Source organism: Leucopleurus acutus (genome assembly GCF_964270905.1).
Source record: "Leucopleurus acutus genome assembly, chromosome: 10".
Classification (NCBI taxonomy): domain Eukaryota; kingdom Metazoa; phylum Chordata; class Mammalia; order Artiodactyla; family Delphinidae; genus Leucopleurus; species Leucopleurus acutus.
Genome location: NC_139153.1, coordinates 36,955,584 through 36,969,230, shown reverse-complemented (window position 1 = coordinate 36,969,230; position 13,647 = coordinate 36,955,584).

Sequence of the window (13,647 nt, the reverse complement as noted above, 5' to 3'; positions counted from 1 at the left end):
CGTCCTTCCCCGCCTTGGGCCCCAAGGCCCTGGGTTCCCGGGAGCCGCGGGTCTTTGTGCGGGGCCGCAACTCCCCCGAGAGACTCGAGTGCCCCCTGCAGGCTCCCCGGCCGCAGGCAGAGCGAGAGCAGGTACTGCGGGGGTGGGCTGCGCTCCAGGAGGCCTGTTCTGGGTATGAGTCATCGCCATCGGGCTTTGACTGCGTGTCCACCACATCGCCAGAAGACTTAAATTTATGTATTTTTTAAATTAAGGTGTACTATACGGTAGACTGAATAAATTTTAAGTGGATGAATTTTTTTTCATTTGGGTGAATTTTTTTTTCATGTGGATGTACACTCTTGTGACCACCACCCGCAACTTTTCTTTAAGCCTTCTTTAAAAACTTTGTAATTGATATATAATATAAAGTGCATAAAATGAACTAATTTTAAGTGTTCAGCTCCACACATTTTATGAACACTCATCTTTAAGTTTTAAAACATATTTACAGCTCAAAAAACTCATAGCATCAATTACAAGTAAATTTTTTTTTTTTTTTTTTTGCGGTGCGCGGGCCTCTCACTGTTGTGGCCTCTCCCGTTGCGGAGCACAGGCTCCGGACGCGCAGGCTCCGGACGCGCAGGCTCAGCGGCCATGGCTCACGGGCCTAGCCGCTCCACGGCATGTGGGATCTTCCCGGACTGGGGCACGAACCCGTGTCCCCTGAATCGGCAGGCGAATTCTCAACCACTGCGCCACCAGGGAAGCCCACAAGTAAATTTTTGAAAGGGAAAATTATCTCCTTATTCAACAAAGCACAGTTTTAAATTCTCCTGATATCCTCCTCCTTATTCATATATCAACATAAGCTGTAGATGCTGTCATTTTCCCCCCTGCTTTAGCATTGTATCTTACACATTTTTGCATGTTACTTAAACCAGATTGTTGTTGGTGTTCTCCATTGAGGTATGATTTATGTATAGTAAAAATCGGCCTTTTTCAGAGATAGTTTTATGAGTTTTAAAATCCCCATACAGTTGTGGAACCACCACATTCAAGATATAGAACAGTTGCATTATCCTCTTTGTAGTCATCGGGATTGTTGTGATGGTTCCCATAAGGAATTCTTTGCCTTAAAAGGAAGGAAAGTTGATCTCTAACAAAGGAAAACAATATCTGATCACAAAATAGGTACCATGCGCCTTGGCTTTAACTTCCTACGAGGGTTCATAGATCTCTAACTTGTGTGCAGCCCCTCAATCGTTTAATTGCCTGGGTCTCCAACAATGGAGACAGAGGCCTATTTATTTTGCTTCACTAAACTACAGTGGCTAAAGAGAAGGAAAGGGGAAGAGGAAAGACTGAAACATTTCAATCACTGATACTAGGAAGAAGTGATATCCAGAGATCAGATATAACCTGGACAATGATGAAAGCAAAACAGAAACCTTGGGCTTCCCTGGTGGCGCAGTGGTTAAGAATCCTCCTGCCAATGCAGGAGACATGAGTTCGAGCCCTGGTCCGGGAAGATCCCCCATGCCTCGGAGCAACTAAGCCCACGCACCACAACTACTGAAGCCCATGTGCCTAGAGCCTGTGCTCCGCAACAAGAGAAGCCACTGCAATGAGAAGCCTGCACACCACAATGAAGAGTAGCTCCCCATTCGCCGCAGCTAGAGAAAGCCCACGCACAGCAACGAAGACCAAATGCAGCCAAAAATAAATAAATAAAATAAATTTATTAAAAACCAAACCAAAACAAAACAAAACAGAAACATCAGGACAGTTGGGGGCTTTCTGGAAAGAACCAGGGGCTATGTCCCATCCCCAGGTACAAGAAGAACCAGGATCCCTGCACATAAAGTGAACTTGTTCTCTGAGAGTAGAGGGCAAGATCCTGGCTAAGTCTGGGCTGCAATTGCCTCCTGACAAAGAGCAGAGCTTCTGGCTACAATTTGTTCTGGGGTCTGGAAAAAGCTTGTTTGAGTGGAACCCGAATGCATGGCAACTTTCCAAATTGCAAAGCAGTGGAAGAAAAGTCCTCTGTGCCCCCCAGAGCACAAACTTCCCTGCAATTCCTGCTTTTTTTATTTCACAGGCTAGAAAGGCTAATGTAGAGTCTGCTTTGAATGATTTGACAGCAACAAAGACAGATCTGGTGCCATGTCTTAGAATGGTTGGGAAGATGAATGTACCCAGTGAGATACTATTTTTTGGGCCCTCTTAATCTATAAAAATAATCACAGAAACAGCCATAGTCTGCTGAATGTTGTTAGGCAAAAGAAATCTTTGCAATATATCTTTCAAGTTGTGTACTTCCTGTACTTTTCCCAGATTTCACTGTTAGACTGAAGCTTCCTCCCAAGACTTGACTTCCTGAATTATTTTTGGAATGGAAAAAGTCATTTTTTCATATTTTAAGAGCACCCTGAAATGGCTCAGCCTTTTTCACATTCTCACTGTTTCACATTCCTAGCCTGGCTCCCTGCCTGTTACAGTGGGGCTCTCCTGGCTTCCAATCCAACAGTGCCTTACAGGCTGGACTTTAAAAAGTGACCCAGAAGGACTTCCCTGTTGGTCCAGCGGTTAAGAATCCACCTTCCAACGCAGGGGATGCGGGTTTGATCCCTGGTCAGTGAACTAAGATCCCACATGCCGCAAGGCTACTGAGCCTGCACGCTGTGGATTCTGCACGCCACAACTAGAGAGAAGCACGCATGCCACAACGTAAGATCCTACATGCTGCAACGAAGATCCTGCGTGCCACAACTAAGACCCGACGCAGCCAAATAAATAAATAAATAGTGACCCAGAAAGGCTGGCTCCAGTGGGGGGTGGACAGAGGGGACAACTGCAGTCAGAAGTGAATCATATTGCCTTAAAGAGCATCAGCCTTAATTTTTTATATTTCCTTTCCTTTTTTTAAAAATTTATTTATTTAATTTATTTATTTTTGGCTGCATCGTGTCTTTGTTGCTGCACGTGGGCAGCCATCAGGGGCTACTCTTCAGTGCGGTGCGCAGGCTTCTCATTGCGGTGGCATCTGTTGTTGTGGAGCATGGCCTCTAGGCACGCGGGCTTCAGTAGTTGTGGCTCGCAGGCCCTAGAGTGCAGGCTCAGTAGTTGTGGCACGCGGACTCTAGAGCACAGGCTCAGTAGTTGTGGTGCACGGGCTTAGTTGCTCCGCAGCATGTGGGATCTCCCCGGACCAGGGCTCGAACCCATGTCCCCTGCATTGGCAGGCGGATTCTTAACCACTGTGCCACCAGGGAAGTCCCTAGGCCATGAAAGTTTTTAAAGAGAAAAATGGGAAATAATCTCAGTTCATCATTAAGGTAGGGGGTCAGATTCTTTGTCACTTTCCGCTGTGTGCAGACTCCCCATGATCTTCCTTTAGATGCTATCTTTTTTTTTGTTTTTGGCCATGCCATGTGGATGCGGGATCTTAGTTTCATGACTAGAGATCTTAAATCCCGGACCAGGGATCAAACCTGTGCTCCCTGCAGTGGAAGCGTGGAGTCTTAACCACTGGACTGCCAGTGAAGTCCCCTTTTAGATGCTATCTTGTTCATGTAGTTTGCTTGCAGGATTACTGAAGGGAAGGCTGGGGAAAAGATCTAGTCATCTGTTCATTATTCTTTATTTCTACTTCTTTTTTTTTAAATTTTATTTATTTATTTATTTATTTATTTATTTATTTATTTATGGCTGTGTTAGGTCTTTTCTGTGCAAGGGCTTTCTCTAGTCGCGGCAAGTGGAGGCCATCTTCATCACGGTGCGTGGGCCTCTCACTATCGCGGCCTCTCTTGTTGGGAGCACAGGCTCCAGACGCGCAGGCTCAGTAGTTGTGGCTCACGGGCCTAGTTGCTCCACGGCACGTGGGATCTCCCTGGACCAGGTCTCGAACCCATGTCCCCTGCAGTGGCAGGCAGATTCTCAACCACTGCGCCACCAGGGAAGCCCCATTTCTACTTCTTTAACCTAAGAAAAGAGTCAATAGATTAGGCAAGGCATTGTGTGATCAAAAGACTTAAAAGGTATGTTTGGGCTGGAGGCTAGTTAAGCATGGGGGGCACCTGGTATAAAGGTTAGTTAAAATATAGTTTTGCTAAAGTGACAAGACAAAAAGCCTCCTGCAAAGAGTTGCTTCCTGCACAGAGTTGCTTCCTGCAGACAGTTGCTTACAAAGCTAGACAGTAAATGTGCCGAGATAGAGAGGAGGAGGTGGGAATTGATTGGGTAAGTAGACATATCTGAACGTATGTGGAGACATGTGTGGACCAGCAAATAGATGAGGATATGCAAACATTTGTCCCATAATCATGACCTCTTGTCTGTCTCTAACTTAGGTCTCAGGATGTGGCTGTGTTTGAACTTGAGCTCAGAACACTGGGTTCTGTCTCAGTAAACTTTACTGTTCAGCAATAAATCAAAACCCCATTGCCTCCTCTTATCAGTCACCTAGTTACCTGGATTCCAGGAAAACCAATCCCAATGCTAGGAATTAGCTCTAGCACTTGGCATCAGTGGCAGATAATGATATATAAATAACTTCGTATTTTGTATAATTGTTCTCATGTGCTGTCTACAAAATAAAATTGCTCTTGCTAAGATCAGTAAAGATCTTCTGGTTGTCCAATCCAGTGGTCACTTTTCAGTGCTTTCCTTCCTGACCCTATCTGTGTCATTAACAGTCTTGATCATTCTCTCCCTGAATCTTTTCTCCATGCTTCCCTTGGCATCATTCCATTCTGACTTTCTTCCCACCTGTCTGGACACATTCCTACTCTCTTTCTGCCTGTCCTTTGGCCACTGTATGGCAGACACTACTGGTTGCCTAACCAACAGTTTTCTCCTCTTGTTCCTTTCTGATGAATCTTGATTTTGTCCAAGATATCCTCCCTTCTCTGAGTGGCAATGCTTCTCCCAAGAGTTAAGCCCAGACCTCTGAGATAAAACCTGATTAGTCTAAACCACTGGTTCTCAAAGTGTGGTCCCAGGACCAGCAGCAGCAGTCTCACCTCAAGAGTTCCAATCATCAAAAATTCAAATTCTCAATATTCAATATCCTGTGATAAACCATAATGGAAAAGAATATTAAAAAGAAGTTTATACACACACACACACACACACACATCTGAATCACTTTGCTGTACAACAGAAATTAACACAACATTGTAAATCAACTATAATTCAATAAAATTTTTTAAAAATTCAGATTCTCAGACCTCACACTAGACCTACTGACCCAGAAGCTCTGGGGATAGGGCCCAGCAATGTGTTATAACAAGCTCTCCAGGTGATGCTGATACAGGTTCAAATCTGAGAACTGCTGGTCCAAGTCAATCACGATGAGTGGTCTTGTTCCTCTTCCTAGTGATGGTATCAGGCATGCACATATGATGAACTTTTTGCTAATGAGACATGAGAGCAAGTCTGCTGGGGGAGGGGTCTTGGAAAGATTTCTTTGCTTCTAAAAGAGGTAAAAGGAAAAGATGCTCCCTCTTCATCTGAAAGACACTGTTGTGCTGGATGTGATGCCTGGGAGTGCTATAGCCAGGCTGGACCATGAAGAGAGCAGCCTAAAGGTATCAGCAGGTTGAGAATAGCAGAGCAGAAAGATGGACAGGGAATGTTATGAGTTGAATTGTGTCCCCCCTAAAAGATATATTGAAGTCCTTACCCCCAGTACCCCAGAATGTGACCATATTTGAAAATAGGGTTGTTGCATATATAATCAGTTAAGGTCATACTGGAGTAGTGTGGTTCCTAAATCCAGTATGATTGGTGTCCTTGTAGGATGAAAGACACAAAGAAGATGGCCATGTAACAATGGAAGCAAAGATTGGAGCCTGTCCTACAGGTTTCAGAGGGAGCATGGCCCTGCTGACAACTTGATTTTGGACTACTAGCCTCCAGAACTGTGAGACAATAAAATTCCATTTTTTTTTTCTTTTTTTGCAGTACGCGGGCCTCTCACTGTTGTGGCCTCTCCTGCTGCGGAGCAGAGGCTCCGGACGCGCAGGCTCAGCAGCAATGGCTCACGGGCCCAGCCGCTCCACGGCATGTGGGATCTTCCCGGACCAGGGCACGAACCCGTGTCCGCTGCATCGGCAGGCAGACTCTCAACCACTGCACCACCAGGGAAGCCCAATTCCATTGTTTTAAGCCACCCAGTTTGTGTGACTTTGTTATGACAGTCCTAGGACACTAACACAGGGTCCTTGTGATCTATACAGCTAACCATACAGCCATTCTACCTTGATATCACTTGTTATATGAAATAACAATTTTTCCTTATTGTTTAAGCTAGTTGGATAGGGTTTTTGTTTTCTTTTTATTTCCAGCTTTATTGAGATAATTGACATAACATTGTGTCAAGTTTAAGGTGTACAACAGAATGATCTGATACACTTATACAAAAATGTGAACTGATTACCATAATAGAATAGAGATTGGCCCATTTGTTAAATTTCTACTACATTTCATGCTGCAGTTTAAAGTGACCTAAACAATATATCTTCTTTCCAAAACTGAGGACTCCTTACGAATTCCAATTCTTTGAGATAAATTTCTGAGTTAGAATGCCCAGTGGGGCTTCCCTGGAGCTTGAATAAGTTTGTTTGGGAGGAAAAATTTTCCCTTCCTCCCTTCTAGGTTCATCGGCTGGTCTAATAATTACATTGACATAAGACAGAGTAAGTAAGTATCACATTCAATTACCTAAGTATGTACAGCAGCCCCACAAAGACAGACTCAAAGGCAGTCACGTAATTAAGGCTTATATAACATCCTGAGCTAAGAAGGGGGAAGTGGTCTGGGGCTTCAAAGGGGAGGAAGACAATTCACAGGAAGATGAGAAGAGCAAATGTCTGGTAAACAAAGCTTGTCATGCCACACAGGTAAGTCTTTCTGATATAAAAAATTATCTCTCTCTTTCTGGTACAGGTTCCCTATCTAAATTCTCTTAGGTAGTTAAGGGAGAGGTAAAAAGCTTTTCTTGAGTCTGCTGGGTCTTAATTACCTTCAACTCAGAACAATCCACATGTGAAAGTAGCACATTTTGGGGTGGTTTTCTGCTACCCCCTCAACTTTTTACACAAGCCCTCACAGTAACCAGAGTCAGGTGACTCTTTTCTTTGGGAAGGCTGTGTGTGTGTGAGCTTAATTGCCGAAGTGGGAAAACAGAATGTTGGAACACAATCCCAACCCTTGGTAATTTTGTATAGCATGTTTCAATTGCCAGTTCACATGTAATCACTCCTTACCTGACAAATTGCTTGACTTGCTAAATGAATGCTTCATTTCACTTACCACCAAGAGGAAATAAACGGTGGCCATGAGCAGAGGTAACATTTTACATCAAACGGAAATTACAAAAACCTCTTCTATGGAGTTATAGGCATCCTCAGCAAGGTGTTATTTATTGAAACATATTTCTATTTTTTTTGTTGGTTTCTTGGCTTTTTTGGTTTCTGTTTTTTTTCCTTCTGATGATGGAATTAATATATGCATAAAAGGATTAAAATTAAAAAAAATTTTTTTTAAAAATTAAAAAAATTAGGGCTTCCCTGGTGGCGCAGTGGTTGAGAGTCCGCCTGCCGACGCAGGGGACGTGGGTTCGTGCCCTGGTCCGGGAGGATCCCACGTGCCGCGGAGCAGCTGGGCCCGTGAGCCGTGGCCTCTGGGCCTGTGCATCCAGAGCCTGTGCTCCGCGACAGGAGAGGCCGCAACAGTGAGAGGCCCGCGTACAGCAAAAAAAAAAAAAAAAAAAAAAAATTAAAAATATTAATTAACTTATTTTTGGCTGTGTTAGGTCTTCATTGCTGTGCATGGACTTTCTCTAGTTGTGGCGAGTGCGGGGACTACTCTTCATTGTGGTGCGTGGGCTTCTCATTGTGGTGGCTTCTCTTGTTGCGGAGCATGGGCTCTGGGTGCGCGGGCTTCAGTAGTTGTGGCATGCGGGCTCAGCAGTTGTGGCTCAGGGGCTCTAGAACGCAGGCTCAGTAGTTGTGGCACACGGGCTTAGTTGCTCTGAGGCCTGTGGGATTTTCCCAGACAAGGGCTCTCACCTGTGTCCACTGCATTGGCAGGTGCATTCTTAACCACTGCGCCACCAGGGAAGTCCCAAAAGAATTTTAAAAGATTAGAACATTTGATTTTTTTAATTAAAAAAATTATATTTTTTGCAAGGTACCCGTGGCTGATTTCATCTAATTCATGCAGCCTGTACCACTCCTGAATTACATACTGTGCTCACTTTCCCCAAGGAATCAGCCTGTGTAGGACTCAAAGTGTGGCCTTAAGATACTGAGTTAGCCAGCCAAGCCTAGGGTTTCCACGCCCCTTGATAAAGAGCTCTTCTGGGCCAAGCGACCAGAACATGCCTGTCATAGAAGGGGCCTCAAACTTTCTCATTACAGCCTCAGTCCTGCCCGGGAACTACAGTGCCACCTCTGCCTCTCCCAGGGTGTAGCACGGCTCTCCTAGTGTCTGGAATTTCTCAGAGAGGTCCTGAAACTCCAGGACCAGGAGGCCTGGTTGAAAGGACAGCATCTTTCCCTGGTAGCAGGACCAACTACATAATTTGCAGACCCAGTACAAAATAAAACAAATTCTTAAGAATTTACAAATTCCTCCTCAACAAATTGTTAAGAATTGCAAGACAGCAACAGCAGAATATTCAGCCAAGTGCAGGACCTTTCTGACGTTGGTTCTCTGTGTGACTGCGCAGTTCACACACCTGTGAAGCTGGCCCAGCCACAACTGTGAGCCTTTCTACGTGTACTTTATTTTATTTTTATTATTATTTTTATTTTTGGCCACACCACACAGCTTGTGGGAATCTCAGCTCCCCGACCAGAGATCGAACCCAGGTCCCCTTCAGTGGAAGCGTGGAGTCTTATCCACTGGACCGCCAGGGAAGTCCCTTTATGTGTGCTTTAAACACATCATTTATTTAATGTTCTTAACCCCATTTTAAAGATGAAGACTGAGAGGTTAAGTAACTTTCCCAAGGTCATGCAGTTAGGAAGCGATTTGAGTCTGGATTCACACTCTGCTTCTAAACTGGAAAGCGCCAGCTCTGTTTCCAGGGCAAAGGGTAGACAATCTTCACATTTAACAAAGTCCATTGCTGGTAAACAATGCCTTCTTGTTCTGGTAGGACGGGATGGAATCTTCCCTGATAAGCCTGGACTGCCCACAGCCAGGAAGAACTGCCTAAAGCCACTGCCTCTAATACTATAAAACTGTTTCAAAAGGCTTAAAAACCCTTTCTGCCGCTCCGACCTCCCTTGCTTTAGTAACCCTCATCAGTCGCAGCTGAGCGGCTTCCTGGTGCTTGTTTGTATTCTCCTCCACCCCTCCTCCCAAGAAAAATAGCTCTAGGGTGTTTTAAAGCCTTTACTTAGGACAGCTTCACTCCAGGCCGCCTCCAGACTGCCTGACCTTCTCCCTCCCGCTGAGCAACCCTCCACCGACATCTTCCTTCACTAGAGCTCTGGGTCCCCCGAGCACCCCACCTTGGGCCTGTCCTGGAAAAGCGTCCAGGCTTACAGAGACAAAGGTGGGGTGGGGGAGTGGGAGGTGAGAGAGGGGGCTCCTAAAAGCTCACTTCAGAGATGACTCTGGCAGCCCCCCAAGGGAGTTCTTCCATGCCTCTGTGAGCCATCAGGGGCTGAATGGTAAGGAAGAGAGCACTGAGTCCCCAGGTCCAGGATGTCAAGGACAAGGGGAGCGAGGCCACGGAGACCAGGAGCACCCCGCCCCGGGAAGGCCACTGTCTCCAGTTTGGAGTTGATGACTGACATCCTCTGACTTATCTCAGGTTTTTCATTAAAAAAAAAAAAAAAAAAAAATCAGGGACTTGCCTGGTGGTCCAGCGGTTAAGACGCCGCACATCCACTGCAGGGTGCATGGGTTCGATCCCTGGATGGGGAACTAAGGTTCCCGCATGCCATAAATAAATTTAAAAAACATTTTTTAAAAATCACTTTGTAATTTTCACAGTGGATTTTAAGGTGGCAGAACTTTTTACAGGTTCTGTTATGAAGGCACTATAACAACTCACAATACTTTTCAGATTAAAGTAAACAAACTGAGTTCACCTTACTGAAGAAAAGTCTGAACACATTCATATTCACTATTTTTATTTTTGGTTTTATATCAATATTACATCCCCTGCTGGTCCTGAATTCTTACTATCATTTGTCTCTGTCCAGTCATAATTAAAATGCAGTAAAGGAGGGAGACCCTAGCCAGAAGACACGTGAACTGATGGAAGAAAAATCTGCCCCGCCACAGAAACCCAAGACGGATGCTGTTGCAGCAAAAATAGAAATGAAGTTTTCCCTCTCCTAAGAACAAAGAAAATGAAGGGAACAGTGAACAGGCTAGAAAAGGAACATAACCTGGCCTGAAAGAGTTAATCACTCCTAGTTTTATTTTAACTGTTACTAATCTTGTAGTGTCTGTAACTAGATTTGTACTTCACAAAGCTAACCTATCACTCTTTAACATTGTGTGAATTACATCCTGCACTCCCTTGTAGCAAATCACCCCTTGTAGCTGTTTGCATTTCAGAAAGGAGGTCGAAGGTTGATAACCCAGAGACTAATGGACCAAATTACCGGGTTGCCTGACGCCAGCGGTGACTGTTTTGAAATAATGCAAGAAGAATGCAAGACCTTCACCATTTTGATCCTTATCACTCACTTCGGACTGAGAATTTCCCCGTATAAGAATCCCTGTAATTCCCTAGGGAAGGGAGGCACAGTTATTGAGGCACTAGCCTACTGTGTCTTTCTTTTGCCTGGCAAAGAAAATAAAAAAGCCTATTTATCTTTTTAAATAAATTTATTGATTGATTTTTTAATTAATAAGTTTATTTATTTATTTTTGGTTGCATTGGGTGTTCGTTGCTGCGCACGGGCTTTCCCTAGTTGCATCGAGCGGGGGCTACTCTTCATTGCGGAGCACGGGCTTCTCATTGTGGTGGCTTCTCTTGTTGCGGAGCACGGGCTCTAGGTGTGCGGGCTTCAGTAGTTGTGGCACGTGGGCTCAGTAGTTGTGGCTCGCGGGCTCTAGAGCACAGGCTTAGTAGTTGTGGCACACGGGCTTAGTTGCACTGTGGCACGTGGGAACTTCCCAGAAAAGGGCTTGAACCCGTTTTCCCTGCATCGGCGATGGATTCTGAACCACTGCGCCACCAGGAAAGTCCCCTCTCTATTTCTTATCTTCCAAATCTCTGTCTCTATATTTTTATTCGGCATCAGTGCACAGGGAGCCAAGATTTTTGCAACAATGCAAAGAATTTCTTGTGGAAGCTGCTTTCTGCTTCGTGCTCCTGCTTCACGGTATTGATTAGTGCACAACACTCTCCTGAGTTTGTCAATACGCACAGCAAAATGTTCTTGACCTCTTCAATGTTGTTATATACCTGTCAACTGAAAAAAAATGCACAACCTAGAAGTCGAGAGTTGTTTTATTTGGTGCACATACTGAGAACTTAAACATGGGAGACAGGCTCTCAGACAGCTCTCAAGGACCGTTCCTAAGAGGTAAGGGAGGAGCCAGGATTTATAGTTTTTGCAACAAAGACCAGGTAGTGGGAACATCAAAAGATTGCTGTTAATTAAAGAAAAACAGACATCTCAAGTTAAGGAATTTAGTGCTTTTCTATGTATGGGAAGATGCAAAGTCTGGCTCATTGAAATCATTCCTTTGTTATGCACCTCAGCTATCTGGGGCCAGTATCCTATGTCTTCTCATCCTGAGTCTCCTCAGGTTGCACTATCGGGGGTCGCTGTAATGTGGTGGTTTGATGGCTGCAACATCCTGTTTACTGATATGGTAGTGGCATTCTTAGTTCACACTATTAGCCACCACCATGGTTTGAGGTTGGAGGACAACAGGACAAATTTCGATAGAGAAGTGGGTGCTTTCGGGGTATGACTGCTGGCTCTGCTGTGCTGATGACATGGACTAACACCTCAAACCTCCACAGGCATCTGAAACCTCAAATGGCAGCACATCATCTGTGATCATCTTCCTTAATGAGCAGGATTTATTTATGGCAAAGTTCCAGGTCAGAAAGCCCAAGATTTAGCACCATTCTCCTAAATTTGCACCCTTCACTAATCCTGGTGACCCCCTTGAGCTTGTGTGAGGGGTAGGGGGATATTTCAGACTTACAGGGACCTAGTACTTTATCCATGATGAATTCCTGAGATTCATCACTGTTAGTGGGGGTGGGTGTCATTATTGCCACCGTTGACTAACAAAAAATGCACAACCTAAAAGTTGAAATTGAGTGTTATGTTTTATTCGGTGGACAAAACTGAGGACTTAAGCCCAGGACACAGCATCTCAGATAAATCTGAGAGACTGCTCCGAAAAGGCAGGGGCGGAGCCAGGATGTTAGAGTTTTTGCAACAAAGACCAGGTAGTTGGAACATTAAAAGAGTGCTGTTAATTAAAGAAACCCAGATATCTCAAGTTAAGGAATTTAGCATTTTTCTATGTATGGGAAGATGCAAGAGTCTGGGGTCACTGAAATCATTCCTTTGATATGCACCTCAGCTACCTGGGGCCAGTATCCTGTGTCTTCTCATCCTGAATTTCCTCAAGGTGCACCATGGGGTGGGGGGTGGGGGGGCTGCAGTGTCTGATGATTTGATGGTGGGCATTATTTTTCTATCCTGAGTTCCCTCAGGGCTCACGGCTGGGGCACCTGTAATGTGATGGCTTGATGGCTGCAACATCCTTTGTTTACTAATATGACAGGCAATATTTTTCATTCACACCACCTTTTCCTGGTCATTGACTGCCCAACATCACCCAGACATGACCTCCTCCTTTTTTCTAAAAGGGAACCTTTAAATTAAAGTTTACCCTGAATTAATCAATTCAGTAAACCTTCCCCTAATAGGGTACAAGTAATGTACCCCAATCCATAGCCTTCTTTCCTTTGGCTTGCCTGAATAATGAGGAAGGCTTAAATTCTACTTAAATGGCCTTTTCAACAGTCTTTTTAGTCATAAAATAGTCATGCTACAAAAGGTAGCATGTACATAGCCTTAATAATATTAGAATTTATATTATTTTTAATGTCTGTTTAGAAGTACTATAACTTATTTGTATAAATTCTCTCATCAATGGATGTTCAGATTGCTTTATACTCATAAAATCTCTGGGCTGAATATCTCTTCATGTCCATTGAAGGGGATCAGAGTATGCCACCCCCAAATATGCCACTTTGGCATAAGAATTATTTTGAGTTGAAAGAATATGAGAAACAGCAGATGCAGGAAGGGCTCTGTGCCCTCCTCCTTTTTACCTAAAAGCAGGACAAATTTCCTGTGAGTGTTATGGAGCAATGGCTCCTGTGTCCATGGCACAGAAAGCCAAACTCTGACAGAGGATGTTTACAGCAAAGTAAGGGGTTATTGCAGGGCGCCAAGCAAGGGAGTGGGAAACAAGTCTCAGATCCAGTCCATCTTGGTCTCTGAGTTGGGGGTGTTTTTAAAGGGAAAGAACAAAGAAGCTGGGATTAATTATCATCTGGGATTAATTATCATCTTGGGACATTTCTATGACATTTTGTAAGCATATTTTGGGAGACAAGATATCTCTGGGTTACAATTCTCTGGCCAGGTGGTTCAT